The following is a 22,198-nucleotide window of genomic DNA, read 5'->3' as shown; positions in this document are numbered from 1 at the left end:
TTAGATCCACAAGCTGGCAGACCAACTTAAGCCCACTTCCTAGGGTCCAAGACTAGGGTGGCACCATGTGGCAGGGTAGACTCACAGATGTCAGAGTCCAGATTAAGAGATGCAAGTCAAGTTCTTCTCACCCAGGCAATAAAGCAACAGGCAGCAGGTCAGCATAGCAGGGCAGTAGTACTTCACAGCAGGAGTCCAGTAGTACTTCCTGGCAGAGTATCCATAGCTCCAGAAGTGTACTGGAGAGTTGGTCTTGAATGTCCACTATTTATACCCAGTTGTGCTTATGAAGTTTGGAGAACTTCTAGAGGCATGCTTTTGAAATACACAGGTGCCCTGCCTTCCGTTTCATGGCTCCAGACTAACTATATGGGGTATGCAGCCTTTTGTGTGGAGAAAGGACACAACCTATTCAAGTGTAAGCGGTGCAGGGCCCATTACTTCCCTCCCATCCCGCCAGTGATGGCCCATCCAGTTACACCTAAACTCCCTGTTGTGTTTGGCTGTCTAGGAGGAATAAACAAAGCCCAACTGCCAGCTACATCCAGTCATGTCAGAGACAGGCTGCAGGCACCAAATCGCTAAGGCCAATTTTCTAAACATGTCATTTTTGAAATTATAATTTAAAATCTGACTTAACCATAAGTTGAGACTGTTCCCATTTGGAATTTACACTTATAAGATGTAATAAGGTAACTTCACTGTTATCCTATGGTAAAGGGAGGCATTACAGTACTGAAAAACTAATGAAAACAACTTTCACACACACAACTTGTAAAACTTAAAAGTACATAACCTACTTTTTAAATATGTTCCACCGTGCCTACCCTAAGGGTGACTTATACGAATTAAAAAGTAAGGTTTTGGCTAATCAAAAGGTTTATTTTGCTTGGTAGAATTGGCAGTTTAGAAATGCACACGCAGGCTGCAATGGCAGGCCTGAGCCATGTTTAACCACTTGGGGGCCTGGGGCGAGTTGGGCTCACCCTCGGCCATGGTTGCCGTGTGCCGGGGAAGAGCCCAGCTCATCCTGTACCCGTCCAACGGGGGGAGCGCCAGCGCTCCCCCTGTGGGCCTCCCACCCACACCCCCGTCAGAGAAGGAAGGAGAACCGCTTCCCCTTCCACACCGACCCCCCGATCCTCCCCCAGTGACGTCTGATGATGTCAGCACGCGATCGCATGCTGACCTCATCAAAGGTCACCTCCTATGCTTCCAGCGCGATGCGGAGGAGAAATTCTAAGCATTTCTCTTCCACTCGGGAGGAGGGTGCAGGCAGAGGCTAGCACTCCCCCGTGGGCCTCCCACTCACACACTCCCGTCAGGGATGGAAGGGGAACCGCTTCCCCTTCCATCCCTGACCCCGATACCCCCAGTGACATCTGATAACATCAGCACGTGATTGTGTACTGACCTCATCAGAGGTCACCTCCCATCCAACGCGATGTGGAAGAGAAATCCTAAGCATTTCTCTTCCACTCAGAAGGAGGGGGCAGGCAGAGGCATGAAAGGAAAGGCCTTTCCTTTCCTTTCCTTTCATGTCTCTGTAAGCATTTCTGCAGCTGCACAAATGCCCACTAGACACCAGGGATTTTTTTTGTGTGTTTGGACACAAGGGGAGTGGCCTCTTGCTAAAAGGGCCGCACCTGGAGGGGGGGGGCAAATTATTATTAGGCCTTTTCTGCCCCCCCTATATTGATTAGGCCAATCTGCCCCAGGTGGGGCAGAAACCACTAGACACCAGGGATTTTTTTTGTTTTGTTTTGTTTTGTTTCATAAGAGGAGCGACCCCTTAGTCAGCGGTTGCTCTCCAGGGGACAAACATTTGATTACGTCTGTTCTGTCCCATGGGGGCATATTGGCCTATATTGACTAGGCCGATCTGCCCCCCGGGGGGGGCAGAAGCCACTAGACACCAGGGTTTTTTTTAAAATGAAATTGGCATAAGGGGAGCGACCCCTTTGGCAAGGGTCACTCCGCAAGGGGCATTTTTTTTATTAGGCATTTTCTGCACCCCCTGGGGGCAGATCGGCCTATATTAGGCCATTTCTGCCCACCTTGGGGGCAGATCGGCCTATTTTTTTTAGGCCAATCTTCCCCCAAGGTTGGAGGAAACCACTAGACACCAGGGATCTCATTTTTTAACCAATTTCATGCAAACGGAGCAACTCCTTAGGCAAGGGGCGCTCCCCTGGTGGGAAAATGTATAGTAGGCCATTTCTGCCCCCCTTGGGGGCAGGTCAGCCTATTTTTGTACCCCACCAGACAGCAGGGAATATTTTTTTCAAAAAATTAGGGTGGGGGTATGGCCATACTCCCACCCCAAATAAATAGGGACAAAGTTGTTCTGCCCACTGGTGGGCAGATGGGGCAATTACCCCTGATTCACTCCCTAGGGGGGGGCAGAAAGCCTACTAGATGTCAGGGAATTTAAAAACAAAATAGTGGGCTGGTGGCTACCAACCAGTATGGGCGTGGTTATACCCCCACCCCAACTGAAGGGGTTAACAGTCTTTCAGCTCTCCCCTACACACTAAACCATGTCATCCCATGGCAAGCAAAAGGTCATTTGATTATTTTGGGTTCTGTTTTACATTTGGGCCATGAGAGCTTGGCTAACTCTCAAAATTGGCCCACTTGAAATGGTGACAGCTGCCCTTTTTGGACTTTGGGACGCTGCCATGTAGGAAAATCCACAAGACCTAGACACATCTGAAAACTAAACATCTGGGTGAGTCCAGAGTGGTGTGCTTCACATGCACCCTGCACCATTTTCATACCCACAATGCCCTGCAAATCTCAAATTTTGCTGTAAATCACACAATTTCCCGCATTTTTGTGATGGAATCTTCAAGAGTCTGCAGGAATCCACAAAATTCCTACCACCCAGCATTGTTGCATCTATACTGATATAAATTCTGCCCTTCTTGCAGCCTAAAAATATTTTTTTTCAAACTGCCCTTTTGGATCCGCTTTGGTTCCCCCTCAATTCGACATGTTTCTGGCTCTTCCCTGTCACAGGCACTTACCCCACCTACACATGTGAGGTATCATTTTTACCGGGAGACTGAGGGGAACATTGGGTGGTAGGAAATTTGTCCTGGTGCAGTGATCCCACACAGAAATGTGGAGAAACTTGGATTTTTTTCGCTATATTTGAGCTTTCCTGTGTATTCTGGGTAAGAAAACACTGGGGGATCCACGCAAGTCACACCTCCCTGAACTCCCTTGTGTGTCTAGGTTTAAAAAATGTTTGGGTTTGGTAGGTTTCCCTATTTGGCTGCTGAGCCCAGGACCAAAAACGAAGGTGCCCCCGCAAAAACAGGTAGTTTTGCACTTGATAATTTTGATGTGCCCAGATAGTGTTTTGGGGCATTTCCTTTCACGGGCACTAGACCTACTCACACAAGTGAGGTGCCATTTTTATTGGGAGACTTGGGGGAATGCTGGGTGGGAGGAAATTTGTGGCTCCTCTCAGATTCCAGAGCTTTCTGTCACCGAAATGTGAGGAAAAAGCATTTTGGGCCAGATTTTGAGGTTTGCAAAGGATTCTGGCTAACAGAACCTGGTGAGAGCCTCACAAGTCACCCCATCTTAGATTCCCCTAGGTTTAAAAAATGCACAGGTTTGGTAGGTTTCCCTAGGTACCGGCTGAGCTAGAGGCCAAAATTCACAGCTAGGCACTTTGCAAAAAACGCCTCTGTTTTCTTTGGGAAAATATGATGTGACCATGTTGTGTTTTGGGGCATTTCCTGTCGTGGACACTAGGCCTACCCACACAAGTGAGGTATCATTTTTATCGGGAGACTTGAGGGAATGCTGGTGGAAGGAAATTTGTGGCTCCTCCCAGATTCCAGAACTTTCTGTCACCAAAATGTGAGGAAAAAGTGTTTTTTTGGCCAAATTGTGAGGTTTGCAAAGGATTCTGGATAACAGAACCTGATGAGAGCCCCACAAGTCATCCCATCCTGTATTCCCCTACATGTCTAGTTTTTAAAAAATGCACAGGTTTGGTACGTTTTCTAAGGTGCCGGCTGCGCTAGTAATCAAAATCCAAAAAGCACGTCATTTTTTAAAGTAAAAATGTGATGTGTCCATCTTGCGTTTCCTGTCGCGGGCATTAGGCCTACCCACGCAAGTGAGGTACAATTTTTATCAAGAGACTTTGGGGAACACAGAATAGCAAAACAAGTGTTATTACCCCTGGTCTTTCTCTACATTTTTTCCTTCCAAATGTAAGACAGTGTGTAAAAAAAGACGTCTATTGAGAAATGGCCTGTGATTCACATGCTAGTATGGACACCCCAGAATTCAGAGAGTTGCAAATAAACCACTGCTTCTCAACAACTTATCTTGTGCCCCTTTTGGAAATACAAAGGTTTCCTTGAAACCTATTTTTCAGTCTTTATATTTCAGCAAATGAATTGCTGTATACCCGGTATACAATGAAAACCCATTTCAAGTTGCAGCTCATTTATTGGCTCTGGGTACCTAGGGTTCTTGATGAACCTACAAGCCCTATATATCCCCACAACCAAAAGACTACAGCATATGTAGCGGTATATTGCTTTTAAATATCTGACATCGCAGGAAAAAGGTACAGAGTAAAATGGCTGTTTTTTCACCTCAATTTCAATATTGTTTTGTTCCAGCTGGTATTTTCTGTAAGAAAACCTTGTAGGATCTACACAAATGACCCCTTGCTAAATTAACCATTTTGTCTACTTTTCAGAAATGTTTTGCTTTCCTGGATCTCCACCCATTTCTGTCACTCACTGTAAGGAGGCGAAAAGCACAAAATATAGTAAAAATTAGGTATGTCCCAGTAAAATGTTAAAATTGTGTTGAAATATGTGGCTTTCTGATTCAAGTCTGTCTATTCCTGAAAGCTGGGAAGATGGTGATTTTAGCACCATAAACACTTTGTTGATGCCATTTTCAGGGAATAAACCGCAAGCCTTCTTCAGCATCCCTTTTTTCCCATTAAAAAAAAACAATTTTTTTGCTGTATTTTGGCTAATTTCTTGGTCTCCTCCAGGGGAACCCACAAAGTCTGGGTACCTCTAGACTCCGTAGGATGTTGGAAAAAAATGACGCAAATTTGGCGTGGGTAGCTTGTGTGGACAAAAAGTTATGAGGGACTCAGTGCAAACTGCTCCAAATGGCCAAAAAAGGCCTGGCACCCGAGGGGGAAAAGGCCTGGCAGTGAAGGGGTTAAGGGGCTAATTAAGTAGGTTGCACAATCAGTGGTGCAGGCTTCCTAGTAGCATTTAATTTACAGGACCTGGACACAGGTAGTGCCATTTTACTAGGAACGTACAAGTTAAATAAATGTACAAATTGGTTATAAGCCAATCTAACATGTTTTAAGGAGAGAGCATAAGCATCCTAGCACTGGATAGAAGTGGGAAAGAGTGCAGAGTCCTAGGACCACCAATAACAAAGTCAGCAGAAACAGGAGGTCTGAAGGCAAGACGTTAAGAGGGTACCACACCAAGGATGTCAGGTCTAGCAATTGGAAATAATGGATTTTTAAAAAAAAAGTGAAATCTTCTCCTTAAGCACTTTCAGGAAGTCATTAAACTCAAATTATTCATGTGCTTTCTATTTTTCAAGTCGTCAGCATGATTCTTAAGAACAGAAATGTATTTCTCCATTTTAGGTAATTTAGGAATTTGGTAGAAATGGCTCTGCACTGTTTCCCTCTCCAAGCAAATGCAGAGCAGCATATTTCTATGCTGCATTACTTGAAAACTTAATCTTTTACATTGCTGACTCCAGCTGTGACTTCTCTTTTTAAAACTGACAATATACCACCCACTTTTACTATGTTTTATTGGTTCCCTCAATAAAATCTATAAGGAAATACAAGATCTACTTTCCTCTAGAAAAATGTCCAAGAAAACAGCAGATGCTGGCTTGACAGGTGATGGAGGGTTTTTCTTAGTTTTTTTTTGTTTGTGGAAGAAATGTTAATAGGTAGATATCTTCTACCTTGTTGAGGAACCGAAGGAGAATTAGTTAGCACCTTGGATGCTCCAGCCAGATTTAGAACTGTTAGAGATTGAATAATTAATATTATTTATTGATCTTGCCCATTACAGGGATATAGGCCCTCATTACAACCCTGGCGGTCGGTGTTAAAGCGCCGGTAATACCGCAAACAGTCCGGTGGAGAAACAAATGGGATTGCGACCGTGGCGGAAACCGCCAACATAGACAGCCACTTTAACACTCCGACCTCCATGGCGGTACAAAAAACAGCGCAGCGACACCGCCAACAGACAGGCGGAAGACAATGTACCGCCCACCCTATCACAACAGGCCTATCCGCCACCTTTTCCGGGGTGGAACCAACGCGAACAAAAACACGGCGGAAACAGTACACAGAAGGGAAAACACTCACCTGGGGGGGACACCTCTGCCTGATGAACTCACGACGCCACTGCTCCACGAGGGGGCTCCGTGCCCACAGTTTGGTCCTGGGGAGTGAAAAGCCACAGTCTCTCAAGTCTCTCAAGTGGGTGGTTTGCCCAATGCTTTATTCTGGGGAGTGCAAGGCCACAGGCTTTCAAGTCTCTCCAGTGGGTGGTTTGCCCACTGCTTTATCCTGGGGAGTGCAAAGCCACAGTCTCTCAAGTCTCTCGAGTGGGTGGTTTGCCCACTGCTTTATCCTGGGGAGTGCAAAGCCACAGTCTCTCAAGTCTCTCCAGTGGGTGGTTTGCCCACTGCTGTATCCTGGGGAGTGCGAAGCCACAGTCTCTCAAGTGGATAACAGTCCCCACTGGTTCTGGAGGGGGCTTGGTGCCCAGAGTGCTTCATCCTGCCAAGAACTGAGGTAGTGGATGTATCTCTCAACTGGTTCTGGAGGGGGCTTGGTGCCCATAGTGCTTCATCCTGCCAAGGACTGAGATGATGGATGTATCTCCCCACTGGTTCTGGACGGGCATGGTGCCCAGAGTGCTTCATCCTGCCAAGGTACGAGGTAGTGGATGTATCTCTCCACTGGTTCCGGAGGGGGCTTGGTGCCCAGAGTGCTTCATCTTGCCAAGGACTGAGGTAGTGGATGTATCTCTCCACTGGTTCTGGACGGGCATGGTGCCCAGGGTGCTTAATCCTGCCAAGGACTGAGGTAGTGGATGTCTCTCTACACTGGTTTTGGAGGGGGCTTGTTGCCTAGAGTGCTTCATCCTGCCAAGGACTGAGGTAGTGGATGTATCTCTCCACTAGTTCTGGAGGGGGCTTGGTGACCAGAGTGCTTCATCCTGCCAAAGACTGAGGTAGTGGATGCATCTCTCCACTGGTTCTGGAGGGGGCATGGTGCCCAGAGTGCTCCATGTGCAGTGTGGCCGGAACAATATATTCTCCTGGGTGTGTGTGCCACAAGATTGCAGAGGTACAGGTTGCATGATATGCCATGGAGGCAGAGACATACCCCACACTGCTGTGGCTTCGCATTCCATAAGCAGGTGACAACTGTGATGACAGTGATGCTTCATGGAAGCTGCCCAGGGTCCTTGAACTCACCACCAGCCTCGGACCACTGACCACTGGGGATGGTAGCCATGTCTGCGGTGGTGCCACTGTCTGAGTACGTCACGGGGCCGCTGGCAGTGCTTGTGGTGGTGGTGCTGGCTGCGGGGTCTGTGACAGTGGTGCTGGCAGCGGGGTCTGTGGCGGTGGTGCTGGCGGCGGGGTCTGTGGCGGCGGAGCATGTGTCAGCACCAGCTGAGTGAGAAAGCAGGATGTCTCCTGCAGCCTCGGACGGCTGCCCACCGGGGAAGAGGCTGCGGACTGTCGCAGCGGCTGTAGACATGGCAGAGGCGGTGCAGGTAGTGGTGCAGGTAGCGGTGCAGGTGGTGGTGCAGGTGGTGGTGTTCTCTGCTGTACAAGTTGGGGTGGACGTGGACAGGTGTGACACTGGTCCCTCAGTCTGTGCCACCATGCCCTCTCCTGACCTGCCCTTCTGTTTTTGGCACATCCCCACCTTTGATGGTGGCGCAGTGGTCTTGGCACTATCCCCTTTCGTTTTCGCTGACCCCTTGGTGGTAGGTGTTTTCGGCTTCTCCCTCCGGGATGTGGGCACCTTTTTAACCTTGGCAGGTGGCAGAATGTCTTTGCCCTCGCTCTGTGGCACACTGGCAGCCCTGATGGTTGGTGCACTCCATGACCCCGCAGTTGCTGGCACCACTGTGCCTGAGGATGTGGTGGCTGAGGTGCTGGGCTGGGACCTGGAAAGCCTGGACCTAGGGGAAGGACGGGGGGAGGTGCAGGGAAGAGGTCAATGTTAGCCAGGAAACGTTTTTTTAGACACACTGGGACGGGTAGATGGAGGGGGTTTGGGAGTGGAGGAAGAGCTAGTGGTTGTAGGAGGTGTAGGTCTGCTGAATTTGGGTGAAGGTGCATGGGCTGGAGGCTGTTGTGAGGTGGATGGCTGTTGGGTGGGTGTGTGCCTGCGTTTGTGTACTTTGGGAGGAGGGCCCACTGACACACTGGGAGAGGACACTGGGGATGTGTGAATGGTAGTGGGGTGGTGATTGCACGTTAGCGGTGTGTGGTGATGGGCGTGCTGGTGATGGAGGTAGTGGCTGAGGATGTAGTGCATGCAGGTGTGAGGGGAGACGTGGAGGTGGGGGACACAGTGGGGGGAGTGGATGTTGGTATGTGTGCATGGGTATGATGCTTGTGTGAGTGCCTGTGGGATGTGTGGTGCTTATGTTTGCCTGAGCCACTCTTGTGTGTTGATGTGTGTGCATGCTGGTCTGATGGTGTGCTTGGGATAGGCTGAGGTACTGGGGATTGGGACTGGGTGGAGGAGGTTGGAGGGGGGAGGCTGGACACAGGGACAATGGCTGCCATCAGTGCTAAGGCCAGAGCCTGAAATGCTCTCTGTTGTGCTGCCTGGCCAGAATGAATGCCCTCCAGTTATGCATTTGTTTGTTGCAAATGCCTCTCAACACCCTCGATGGCATTCAGAATGGTAGACTGCCCAACAGTGAGGGATCTCAGGAGGTCAATAGCCTCCTCACTGAGGGCAGCAGGGCTGACTGGGGCAGGGCCTGAGGTGCCTGGGGCGGAGGAGATGCCCACCCTCCTGGGTGAGCGGGCACGGGACACACGCTGAGGGGCTGCTGGGAGGCGGTGCTGGTAGGGGGGGGTGGCAGCTGTACCTGTTAATGCGGTGGGCAAAGAGGGGCCTGCCACCACAAGGGAGCTCTCATCAGAGGAGGAGTCCCTGTCGCTGGTCTCTGCTCCTGTCCCTGCCGTGGAGCTCCCCTTACCCTCTGTCCCACCGGTGGCTTCAAACTTCGTTGTTTCGCCCCCAGGGCCAAGTGGGATGCAGCTCCCTCCTGCTCCGGTGCCAATGCTCCTCCGCTTGATGATGCTATTGCACACAAGAACAGGGAGACCACAAAAAGGGGGGGAAAGACAGGAGAAAGACATGTTCAGTGCATGCAACATCACTACCGTTGGCGGACACAACAGACACAGAAACCCTCTGCACCACGCCATGCACTTATAGTTCCTAGATTAATCACATGCCCATGGGGTACAAGGCCTAAGCCCAATTGCTGCATACCTGGAAGTCACAGGAGACTGACTAGGTGTAGATGGCACTAACCACTAGTGGGGTTGGGGTGCCACATAGATTGACTCACAAGGGACCTTGCCTACCAAGCTCGCCCTGGCCTAGGGGAACCCACTTCCCACTGCCCACCTCCCCCACCAAGACACCTTGTAATGCACGCAGAGTCAGTTGAATGAGAGTGTACTCACCCCCTTGTGGCTGTTGTGATGCCCTCAAGCGCCCATCCAACTCCAGATACGCCACCGCCAGGATCCAGAACATCAGGGGGGTCATGGTGCAACGGGAACCCCTCCCACGTTGGGAGGCCATCCCCAGCTGGGCCTCCGCCGTCTTCTTGCTCTAGCGTTGCAGGTCCTCCCATCTTTTACGGCAGTGGGTGCTCCGTCTAAGGTGGACCCCCAGGGTCCGGACGACCTTGGCGATGGCATGCCAAGTAGCCTTCTTCTGGTGGGCACAGACCTAGAGGAATGGTGCAGGGGGAAAATAAATTCTTTACCCATCCGGACCGTCATACTCATTGGCCCCTGTTCCCACCCTTGCCCTGATGCACATGTACTCACCGTCCGCACATGCAGGCCTCAGCCCCCTCCCCCCAATGTATCTTCCATCCACACCACTCCAAACAGGCATTGCCCATGCAGCATGCTCACAGTGTACTCACCTGTTTGTCTGGAGGACCGTACAGTTGTGTGAACTGTGGGAGGACCCCATCCAATAATTTCTCCAACTCCTCCGAAGAGAAGGCAGGGGCCCTTTCCCCAGACACATGAGCCATTGTTGCTTCCAGATACAGGTCAGAGCAGCACTTGCAGTGTAGGTCCTCTCCTGCTGAAGGTCAGGTATCAAGTGAGTGAACAGACAGAAAATGGCGGTCACATCCGCGGCGGTGCGTACCGTCACCACCGGCGTACATCGTCATTGGCTCCTCGGACCCATAGGGTCCAATGTTAACCAATGCAGAATTGCGCCGCGGTCTTTGACCGCCCACCGCAACGGTGTACAACGCCAGTGCAGTTACCTCATATCTCCTTGTCCCACCTTACAGGTCAGACAGCTGCCACTTCAGGGGGCCACATGGCATTAATAATAACAGCGTCACACCAATGTAGACCTTGAATACACACAGTTAGAGGCACATTGTGGATTAATAAATGTGTGAAAATTACATTTTGTGATTCCTCAGTGTTGGCTGACTCTCTGCTCACTGTTCTCCTCCGTAGGGCACGTCTGCTGGGGCAGGTGATGAGATGGCTGCATCCTCCGGTGTACAGACCGCTGGTGGACCTGTCGACAATGGAAGAGAGACACATCATAGTCACCTAAAGACTTGATCGTGCAACAATCCAGCAACTGTGTGCCCAGTTGGAGCCAGACCTGATGTCAGCTATCCGCCATCCCACAGGGATACCCCCTCTAGTGCAGGTCCTGTCAGTACTCCATTTCCTGGCAAGTGATTCCTTTCAACCAACAGTGGCCATTGCATCAGGGATGTACCAGCCAATGTTCTCTAACGTGTTGTCCAGAGTGTTGGCTGCCCTGCTGCAACACATGCGCAGCTACATCATGTTCCCTAAGGTGGAGGATTTGCCCACAGTGAAAGGTGACTTCTATGCCCTGGGACATATCTCCAACATCATTGGTGCCATTGATGGGACACATGTGGCATTGGTACCCCCCCGCAGGAGTGAACAGGTGTACAGAAACCGGAAGAGCTACCATTCTATCAATGTGCAGATGGTGTGTTTGGCAGACCAGTACATCTCCCATGTGAATGCCAAGTTTCCTGGCTCAGTGCATGACGATTACATTTTGAGAAATGGCAGCATCCCTTATGTGATGGGGCAACTCCAGAGGCACTGTGTCTGGCTTATAGGTGAGGACAAGAACCCAATACAGTGTGAATAGGTGTCTGGGTATGGGGTTGTCCCTAAGTGTGTGTCTAACAGTTGTCCCTCGATATTTGCAGGTGATTCTGGTTACCCCAACCTGTCATGGCTACTGACCCCAGTGAGGAATCCCAGAACAAGGTCCCAGGAACGCTACATTGAGGCACATGGGTGAACTAGGATGGTGATTGAACGAACCTTCGGCCTCCTGAAGGCCAGAGTCCGGTGCCTCCATATGACAGGTGGTTCTCTCTACTACTCACCAAAGAAGGTGTGCCAGATCATCGTGGCCTGCTGTATGCTGCACAACCTGGCTTTGCAACGCCAGGTGCCTTTTCTGCAGGAGGATGGGCCAGATGGTGGTTTTGCGGCAGCTGTGGAGCCTGTGGACAGTGAAGTAAAGGAGGCAGAAGAAGAGGATATCGACAACAGAAACAACATAATCATGCAATACTTCCAGTGAGACACAGGTAAGAAGATGTCATTGCCTCCCATATCTCATACTATTATTGGAGCTAGCATAAGTCTGTCTTTTACACTCAGTCAATGGACCCTGACGTGTCACTTTGGCTTTCCATTTCACAGATGTGGGTCCCACTTTGTGCCCTCTGCTATAATTCCTCCAGGCCTACAGCTGTGTTACATTGGTATGTGCACAAGTAAATTGACATTGCTATATTCCATGGATATTGCAATTACACGTTTGTGAAAGCACAGACTGACTCCAGATTGTTTTGTGATTGAAGTGTGTTTATTTCTATGCAAATAAGTATAGAGGATTGTAAAATGGGCAGGGGGGATGGTGGAGGAATGTCCATGGCAGAGTCCAGTCTATTTGTTTCACAGGTGCATTGTCCAAAGGGGCATAGGAAGTGGAGCATTGGCAGTTGAAGGATGGACAGGGTGACAAAGTGGGACAGAAGGGTGACATTCAGGGGGGTCTCATTTCCTGGCGGGGGTCTTGGCAATGTTCTATGTCTTGTTCCTGGATCTCAGGGGTGTTTACGGGGTGGTTCTCCATCTGCAGGGGGTGGGGTGCTGGTGTTGTGTTCCTGTGGTGGTGCCTCCTGCCCACTAGCGCTGGTGGAGGTGGAGGGCTGTTCAGGGGCCCCTTGTTGTGCCACAGTGTCCCTCTTGGTGCTGACAAGGACTTACAGCACCCCTGCAATGGTGACCAGGGTGTTGTTAATGGACTTCAGGTCTTCCCTGATCCCCAGATAGTGTTCCTCCTGCAGCCGCTGGATCGCCTGAAACTTGACCAGTACCATTGCCATAGTCTCATGGGAATGATGGTAAGCTCCCATGATGTTGGAGAATGCCTTGTGGAGAGTGGGTTCCCTGGGCCTGTCCTCCCCCTGTCGCACAGCAGTCCTCCCAGTTTCCATGTTATCCTGTGCCTCTGCCCCCTGAACCGTGTGCCCACTGCCCCCAGGTCCCTGATTTTCTTGGGTTGATGAGTTTGCCTGGGTTCCTTGTAGTGGTGGACACACTGCTGATTGACGTGTCCTGGGGACAGAGGGATGGGCCCGCTGGGTGGGTTCTGTGGTGGGGTTTCCTGAGGGGGAGGCTCAATCAGTGATTAATGATTAATGTGATGTTAATACTTTGTCAGCTGGCTCCAAGGTATTGACGCCAATTTGGTGTGTGTAATTTATAGACCCATTGTTGTTCTTAATTGAACAGTGTAGACTCACCTTTAATCTCTTTATGGTGTTCTAGGAAAACCCACTGGTAATCCTCCTGCTTTCTCTTTGAAATGAGTGGACATTTTAGTCATAGCCCGTCCACATCTCAGGTTACTCTGGTGTTTGCAGACTTGAGTCTTAACCTTGTTGGTAGTCACCCCCACATAATGTGGACAAGTGATCATGTATGCTGCTCGCTGGGTGTTACAATTGGAGAAGTCTGTAATGTCCCAATTTGTGCTGTTGTTAAAGGTGACCTGTTTAGTGACCTTTGCTAGATGGTACACACTATAGTTCCTACATGGATAATGTCCATTGGGTAGTGGTAAGTAGTTGATATCATCTGGCATCACGACATTTACCATAGCCTCCAATCAAGTAAGCAAGGCCATCAACAAACATTGGCGCATCCTCAAAAGTGTCTCATTAAATATTCCCAAACCCATGTTTTCACATAAAAAGGGAAAGAGTCTTAGAGATATGCTTGTACAGACCCGCCCACGCCATCCTCGTAGTAAACCAGATGATTTCCACTTCCTACCTCATTGACGAGACTACATCAATATCCTGTAGGTCGTACACGCCCCACTCTGTTTCGGAACGGGAAGAAACCCAATGATGAAGCATGCCACCAAGGGGTAACCCTGGTGTGTGAGGAATCCTTTTTCCTATCCAGCCTGTGGTCCTTCTTTTAGCTGGGCCTCTGTTGTAATGTTATTTAGACTATCAGTTTAGACATGTGGCATCTGAACAAAACCAGTAGAAGACAACATCAAACTCCCACCATTGATGAAATCATCACAGACTGAATGGAGGACAACATTTTCTACAAACAAGACCTACAGTCTAGCTAACCACCAGCATCCATTGCATAAGATCTCCAGACACATCTCAATGTTTTCAATCCAAGTTGGCCTGCTAGACACAAGAGAAAAAGGGCCACCAACATTTACTTTTTAAGCACAATAGCATCTAAATATGCTGCTCTGGATTTGCTCTAAGATGGAAGCACAGTGCAGAGCTATGTGTATTGCGATTGGACTGCTGGTGGTGTCATTCCCTGTGCGGGTCCACATACTGTGTTGGTGCCCCACATACAAGATCGCTTCATGGCACAGGGGTGAGTTACGCATTCCAGTATAAGATTTGTACTGGAAGCCTACATTTCCAGTCCATGAAACTTGTAAAGCGTTATTGTGTATGGTTAACAAAAATCGTTGCAAAATGATTAAAACAGTAAGATAAACACTCACAATTAAAAAGGCTTATTATAACAAAGTAGCAAGAGCAACATCTCCGCTCTAATAATGGTTCAGGGTAAATGCAGAGTAACAGTCTGCAGACATCTCTTTGCTTCGACTTACTCCACGGTGGCGCAAAATCATGAAATAAGAAATCTCCCTTATTTGTAAATCATAAATTTACATTTTAAAAATATTGAATAGCAAGTTACCAAGGAGGGCTGTTGGTATGGGACCGTATAATTATCTACGATCATCTAAGAGTTTGAGGGGTGTGATAATACTTTGTTGTCCTTGATTCAAGATAACTACTGCATGATATTCTTGAGCTGTATTTAAAATCCAGCCAATGAGTCAGGCTTCTCCTTTCTAAATTATCTAAAGCAGCTTCCGATATTTACCAAATGAAGCTTTACATTTTCAACTAGTAATTTCTGTCCAAATCGCCAGATCAGGTGCATCTATCCTAGAATCCCTCAACTTAAGTCATGTTTTTTTTTATAAATGCCCCTTAATTTGCAACCTTTGACCTTTTAGGCCATTCTAGGTGAATTTAAGCCATGTTTCTTGGGAGGCGAAATATTGCCTATTAGTGTTCCCAATGATGGTAATCAACAAGTTAGCAGCTTTGCCACAGAAAGCTTCACAACCATAGAAAATTGGCAGCAGCTTTGCCTTTATTATTGTAACCATTGACTTCAGCCTCATTCCCTTCAAACTCTTATTAGTAGAAAGAAAGGCCATCAACAGTGCACTTGCTTTTGATTTGATTAATTGCTTGTGGCCTTGAAAATATCCACTATTATGAATTATAACCCCAAAATGTCAATATTCTGATTCTCTCTCTACTAACTCATCCTCGATGTAAGACTTACCTTCCTTCTCCAACTTTTTGCCAGCAAAAATATTTTTTTCCGATTAATTTCCATTTTATTAGTTATTAAGTACTCATTCACTTTTGTAAAACGTCTCTGCAAACAAATTTTGGTTTTGCAGAGCAGAAAAACATCGTCAGTATTCATTAGGCATTGTGACCTCTCACCACCCAATTTAGGGAAATGCCCATTTATCCAATGTGGCTGGTAAATCGGCTATGTATAAATTAAATAACAGTGGAGCCAAAACACATTACTACTTCAAGCCAAACATAGGTTTATTTTTTAGAAAGGGAACCACTTTCACTAATTTGTATCCGCACCAATATGTTTGAATACAGTAAAAGGATGTATTTCAGTGAATCTGGTGGAATTTGACAACAAGAAACTTTTAGCCATAAATTATTTTTAGACACTCAGTCAAAAGCAGCTTTAAAATTCACACAACCTAGGTATAATAAAGATAGATTCTGAAAGATTCTATGACTAAACACAGGGCCAATGTCCTGTTGAAAGCCAGTTTGATGAATCATAATTGTTCTCTATTACATTTCCCAGGAGACAATGGGGGTTATTACAACTTTGGAGGAGGTGTTAATCCATCCCAAAAGTGACGGTAAAGTGACGGATATACCACCAGCCGTATTACGAGTCCATTATATCCTATGGAACTCGTAATACGGCTGGTGGTATATCCGTCACTTTACCGTCACTTTTGGGACGGATTAACACTTCCTCCAAAGTTGTGATAAGCCCCAATATCTTGAAGTAAGAGGCTTGCATAACTTTTGGCCTTACCTTCTAAGATGGTTCTCTCAGTAACTTTATGGATCTTTTGTGATACCCCCGTTAAATATTGGGTGAATGATTGCTTCTTTCCAGGAGTCTGGTACTACTTCTTGTTGCAAAGCACAGTTATAGAGAGGAATTAATTTACTAGCCCAATACTCTGGTTTTAACTAAAATAAGGCTTGTGGAAGGCCATTCAGGCTGGGTCTGCCCTCTATTGGACCTTTTAAGATTATGGCCCTCATTACAACCTTGACGGTAAATGCCACCTACCGTCGTGGTGACGGACGCTAACATACCGTGACCGCGGCGGTATACCGCTACGGGTATTAGACCCACACAAAGAAATCCGCCACTATACAGACACACACACAAGTCTGCCAGACCAAAGGTCAGTGATAAAATGGCGGTACCAAAACCCACACCGTTATGCCAATAGGAATCCGCCCACAGTATCAGGACCCACGAAACACCACAGCGGTCTTTCAACTGCGGTAAACCATTGGCGGTACACACCGCCGCACTCAAAATACACACACACTTACAAAACTACACCATATTGGACAATTAAAAATACACACACCTGATACACATACACACACCACGCCCATACACCCACAACACTATAAAACACACACCCACATTACCCCCAACCCTTTCAACGAAAAAAAAGATTGCGAACAGAGAGAGCGAGACAAGCCAGGAACACCCACTCAATCTGAGCCACAGAACACCATCACTCATACACCATCCACACACCTCACAGCACACACCACAACACATCACTCCACAAATCAACTCACGCATCCTCACACATACCACTCACACCACATCCATGGCACCCCAAAGACACCCCAGGTTTTCAGGGGAGGAGCTAAGAGTCATGGTGGAGGAAATCATCCTGGTAGACCCACAGCTATTCGGATCACAGGTTCAGCAGACGTCCACTGCTAGGAAGATGGAGCTATGGCCGAGAATAGTGGACAGGGTCAACGCAGTGGGGCAGCACCCAAGAACAAGGAATGACATCAGGAAGAGGTAGAATGACTTATGGGGGAAGGTGTGTTCCGTTGTAGCAAGACACCGGGTAGCTGTATAGAGGACTGGTGATGGACCCCCACCTCCACCCCCACAACCAACAACATGGGAGGAGCAAGTCTTGGCAATAATGCATCCTGAGGGCCTTGCAGGATTAGCAGGAGGACTGGACTGTGGTAAGTCAAATCTTTACTACTATATCTCCCACACTACCTGCATGCCATCACAAACAACCCTAACCCTCACCCCCATTACTCCACCACCTCACATATACCCCACTATCACAACCCACCCATCCCAATGCCAAGCCCTGCATGCAACACCAATGCATAGACACCCATCACAGACCTGAATGGACACCCATCACTAAAGCATGCCCATTAGAGAGAATCACCTAGCCCACAAAATCACCACGCACACAAGGCAAAGCTGACAGGGTTATTACAACTATACAGGGAAGCACACCCATGCACAAGATGGCACACGCAGATACAATAACACTGTATTTTCATCCCCACAGGACCCCCACTCAACGTCACCGGAGAGGAGATGCCACCAACATCCAGTCCCCCCAGAAGAGCCCCACATTGATGACAGCAGCTCTGCACACCTGGATCACAATGACCAGCCTTGCCCATCAGGGACCTCTGGATGGTCGGTGACCCAACCACAGTCCCATATCACCACAGAGCCTCCCCCCTTAGGGAACACCACCACAGCTCCCACCCCGAGGGCCCAGTCCCTTGTCCCCATGGCGCGTCAATCAGCAGTGTGTCCACCACTACAGGGACCCCAGGCAACCCCACAAACCCAAGAAAATCAGGGACCTGGGGTCAGTGGCAGTGAGCACACAGTTCAGGGGACAGAGGCACAGGACAACAGGGAAACTGGAAGGACTGCTGTGCGACAGGGGTAGGACAGGCCCAGGGAACCCACTCTGCACGATGCACTCAGCAACATCCTGGGAGCATACCACCATTCCCAGCAGACCATGGGCCAGATGCTGGCCAAGTTGCAGGAGACCCAGCGGCTGTAGGAGGGACAGTACCTGGGGATCAGGAAGGACCTCAAAGACATCCACACCACCCTGGTCACCATTGCTGGGGTGCTGGTAGGCATGGCCAACACCACAACGGGCCCCTGACACTAGCCACACCGATGAACAGCCCTCCACCTCCGTTGGCGCTAGTGGACAGGAGGCCCCGCCACTGGAACAACAGGCCACCAGCAACCCACCCCCTGCAGAAAGAGAACCCCCCCTCAAACGGTCCCTGCGATCCAGGCAGAAGCCAGAGAACATTGCCAAGACCCCCACCAGGAAATAAGACTCTCCTGATTGTCACCCTCTGTCCCACTCTGTCACCCTGTCCACCTTGAACTGCCATTGAGCCCCTTCCTATGCTCCATTGGACAATGCACCTGTGATACCAAGAGACTGGACTCTACCCTGGACTTTCCTCCACCATCAGCCCAGCCCATTGCACATCCCCCTCCACGTATTAGCACTTAAATAAACACCCTTGGAACAAATACATTTCTGGAGTCTGTCAATGGATGGAAATATGTATTAGTACAACATTATGAAAACATTGCAAATCTTATGTACACTAATTTATACATTGGTATGATCTGTAGTGGGCAGCAGTAAACATACCAGGAGCCAGAGTGGGGCACGGAGATCTGAAAATAGAGAGGCCAAAGGGTACAGTAAGTGGCCATACAAATAGTGAAATCATGCTGCCATGCACAATGTCCAACAGAAAACTGAAAAGAAAAGTGAAGTTACAGTGTCTAACCTGTGTGTCACTGGAAGTACTGCTGTATGCTATTACTTCTGTTGTCCACAACTTCTTCCTCTGCCTCCTCTTCCTCCCTGTCCACAGGCTTCACCATTGCCACAAGACCATCTCCAGGCTCATCTTCCTGCAGAAAAGGCACCTGCCGTCTCAAGGCCAGGTTGTGCAACATGCAACATGCAACGATGATCTAGCACACCTTCTTGGGTGAGTAGTACAGGGATCCACCTGTCAGATGGAGGCGCCAGAACATGGCCTTCAGGAGGCTGAAGGTTCTTTCAATAATCCTCCTTGTTGGCCCATGTGCCTCATTGTAACATTCCTCTGCCCTTGTCCTGGGACTCCTCACTGGGGTCAGCAGCCATGAGAGATTGGGGTAACCAGAATCACCTGCAAATATAGAGGGACAACTGTTAGACACACACTAACCCTTAGGGACAACCCCATACCCAGACACTAAGATGTACTGGGTGGGGACCTTGGGCTCACCTATTAGCCACACCCGGTGCCTCTGGAGTGGAGCCATCACATATGGAATGCTGCTATTCCTCAAGATAAAGGCATCATACACAGAGCCAGGATGTGAGATGTACTGGTCAGCCAAACACATCATCTGCACATTCATAGAGTGAAAGCTTTTTCTATTCCTGAATACCTGTTCATTTCTCCGAGGGGGAGACAAATGCTACATGTGTACCATCAATGGCACCAATGATGGGGATATGTCCTAGGGCATAAAAGTCAGCTTTCACTGCGGCCAAATCATCCACCTGGGGGAATACGATGTAGCTCTGCATGTGTTTCAGCAGGGCAGACAACACTGTGGTCAACACGTTGGAGAACATTGGCTGAGACATCCCTGATGCCATGGCCACTGTTGTTTGGAAGGAACCACTTGCCAGGAAATGGAGCACTGACAGGACCTGCACTAGAGGAGGGACACCTGTGGGCTGGTGGATAGCTGACATCAGGTCTGGCTCAATTGGGCACACAGTTCTTGGATTGTGGCCCGATCAAGTATGTAAATTAGGATAATGTGTCTGTCCTCCATTGTCGCATGGTCCCCCAGGCGTTTGTACAATGGAGGATGTTTCCATCTCATATTCATCCTCAGCTGTAGAAGCCTAGGAAGGAAAACGGTGAGCAGAGGGTCATATTCACACATCAATTGCAATAATGATGCATCTCTTAATTTACAGAACCAGTATGTGAATCAGAGAGTCAGTTGATGTGCCAATGTCTGTTGTGACGCAGTTAGGTGACAATCACCTGTGCCCCCCTGAAATGGTGGCTGCCTGACCTGTGAGGAGAGACAAGTGGAAATTAGGTAATTCTGCTGGTGTTGTGCGCCGTTGCGGTAGGCAGTCGACGCCCACTGCGCAGCTCAACATTGGTTATCATTGGGCCCTATGGGTTCCAGGAGCCAATGGCGATGTACGACGGCGGTGACGGTACGCACCACCACGGACGTGATGGTACGCACCGCCACGGACGTGACCGCCATTTTCTTTCTGTTCACTCACTTGCTACCTGACCTTCAACAGGAGAGGACCTACACTGCTGCTGTGACCTGTGTCTGGAAGAGACAATGGCTCATGTGTCTGGGGAAAGGTCCCTGCCTTCACTGCGGAGGAGTTGGAGAAACTGGTGGATGGGGTCCTACCACAGTACCTTTTACTTTATGGTCCTCCAGACCAACAGGTGAGTACAATGTGAGCACGATGCATGGGGCATGAATGCATGGAGTGCTGTGTGTGTAAGCCTCGTGTAAGGGGGGTGGCTGAGGGGTCCTGGGCAGAGTGCTGCATGTATGGTGGTCAATGAATGTGCGTTAGTGGATGGAAGGGATATGGTGGGCCATGAGTGTGACGGTCTGAACAGTATTACTAATCCCTTTTCTGCTTTATTTTTCCTGCAGGTCAGCGCCCATCAGAAAAAGGGTATTTGGCGTGCCATCGCCAAGGAGGTGTGGACCCTTGGGGTCTTTGACAGGTGGAGCACCCACTGCCGCAAACGGTGGGAGGACCTGCACTGCTGGGTAAGGAAGATGGCGAAGGCCCAGCTGGGGCTGGCCTCCCAACGAGGAAGGGGTGCCTGTTGTATCCTGACCCCTCCGATGTTCCACATCCTGGCGGTGGCCTATCCGGAGTTGGATGGGCGCCTGAGGGCATCACAGCAGCCACAAGAGGGCGAGTACAAATTCTGATTCATGAGTTGGTTCACATTAAGGTTTTACCTGGGTGGGGGATGTGGACTGTGGGTGCCCCTAGGCCAGGGCGAACATGGCAGGGTCGGTCCCTTGTTGGGCAGGCTCTGAAGCACTCCAAACCCAATGGTGTTAGTGGGCATCTACTACTGGGCTGGGTCCTGTCGGTTTCAGGTGTGCAGCTGATGGCGTTATGGCATGTCCCCCATGGGCTGGTGACTAGCATTGTAACTGGTAGTGCATGGCCTAGTGCATAGGGCAGCTCCCTGTGTGTTGTGTACGCCAACGTTAGTGTTGTTGCAGTCATTGACACAGTGTATCCTCTGCCTCTCCCCCCTTTTTGTTTGGTCACCCTGTCCTTGTGTGCATTAGCATCATCTGGTGGAGGAGAAGAGGCACCAGCGACGGAGGGAACTGCATCCCACACGGGCCTGAAGGCCGAATCCACCAACGCTGAGGGCACCAGTGGGACGGAGGGCGAGGGGAGCACCACAAAGGAGACAGGAGGGGACACTATGGCAGACACTTCTGTGCCCACCCCAACAACAGATACATCCCCAACCCCCCCTACCAGCACCGCCCTCCCAACAGCCCCTCAGCGTGTTTCCCCTGCCTGCTCACCCAGGAGGATAGGCATCTCTTTCGCCCCAGGCACCTCAGGCCCTGCCCCAGTCAGCCCTGCTGCCCTCAGTGAGGAGGGTATTGACCTCCTGAGATCCCTCACTGTTGAGCAGTCAACCATTCTGAATGCCATTCAGGGTGTCGAGAGGCATTTGCAACAAACAAATGCATACCTGGAGGGCATTCACTCTGGCGTGGCGGCCCAACAGACAGCATTTCAGGCTCTGGCCTCTGCACTGATGGCAGCCATTGTCCCTGTCGCTAGCCTCCCCCTCCAACTTCCTCTACCCAGTCCCAATCCCCTCAACCCCAGCCTATCCCAACCACGCCTTCAGACCAGCAGCCACCCAAATCAACACACAAAAGTGGCTCAGGCAAACACAAGCACCACACTTCATCTAACAGGCAGTCACACAAGCACCATCCCCATGCAGACATACCAACATCCACTGCTTCCACTGTGTCCCCCTCC

This window comes from Pleurodeles waltl, chromosome 2_1 (genome assembly GCF_031143425.1).
Source record: "Pleurodeles waltl isolate 20211129_DDA chromosome 2_1, aPleWal1.hap1.20221129, whole genome shotgun sequence".
Lineage (NCBI taxonomy): Eukaryota > Metazoa > Chordata > Amphibia > Caudata > Salamandridae > Pleurodeles > Pleurodeles waltl.
This window is presented reverse-complemented; position numbering follows the sequence as displayed.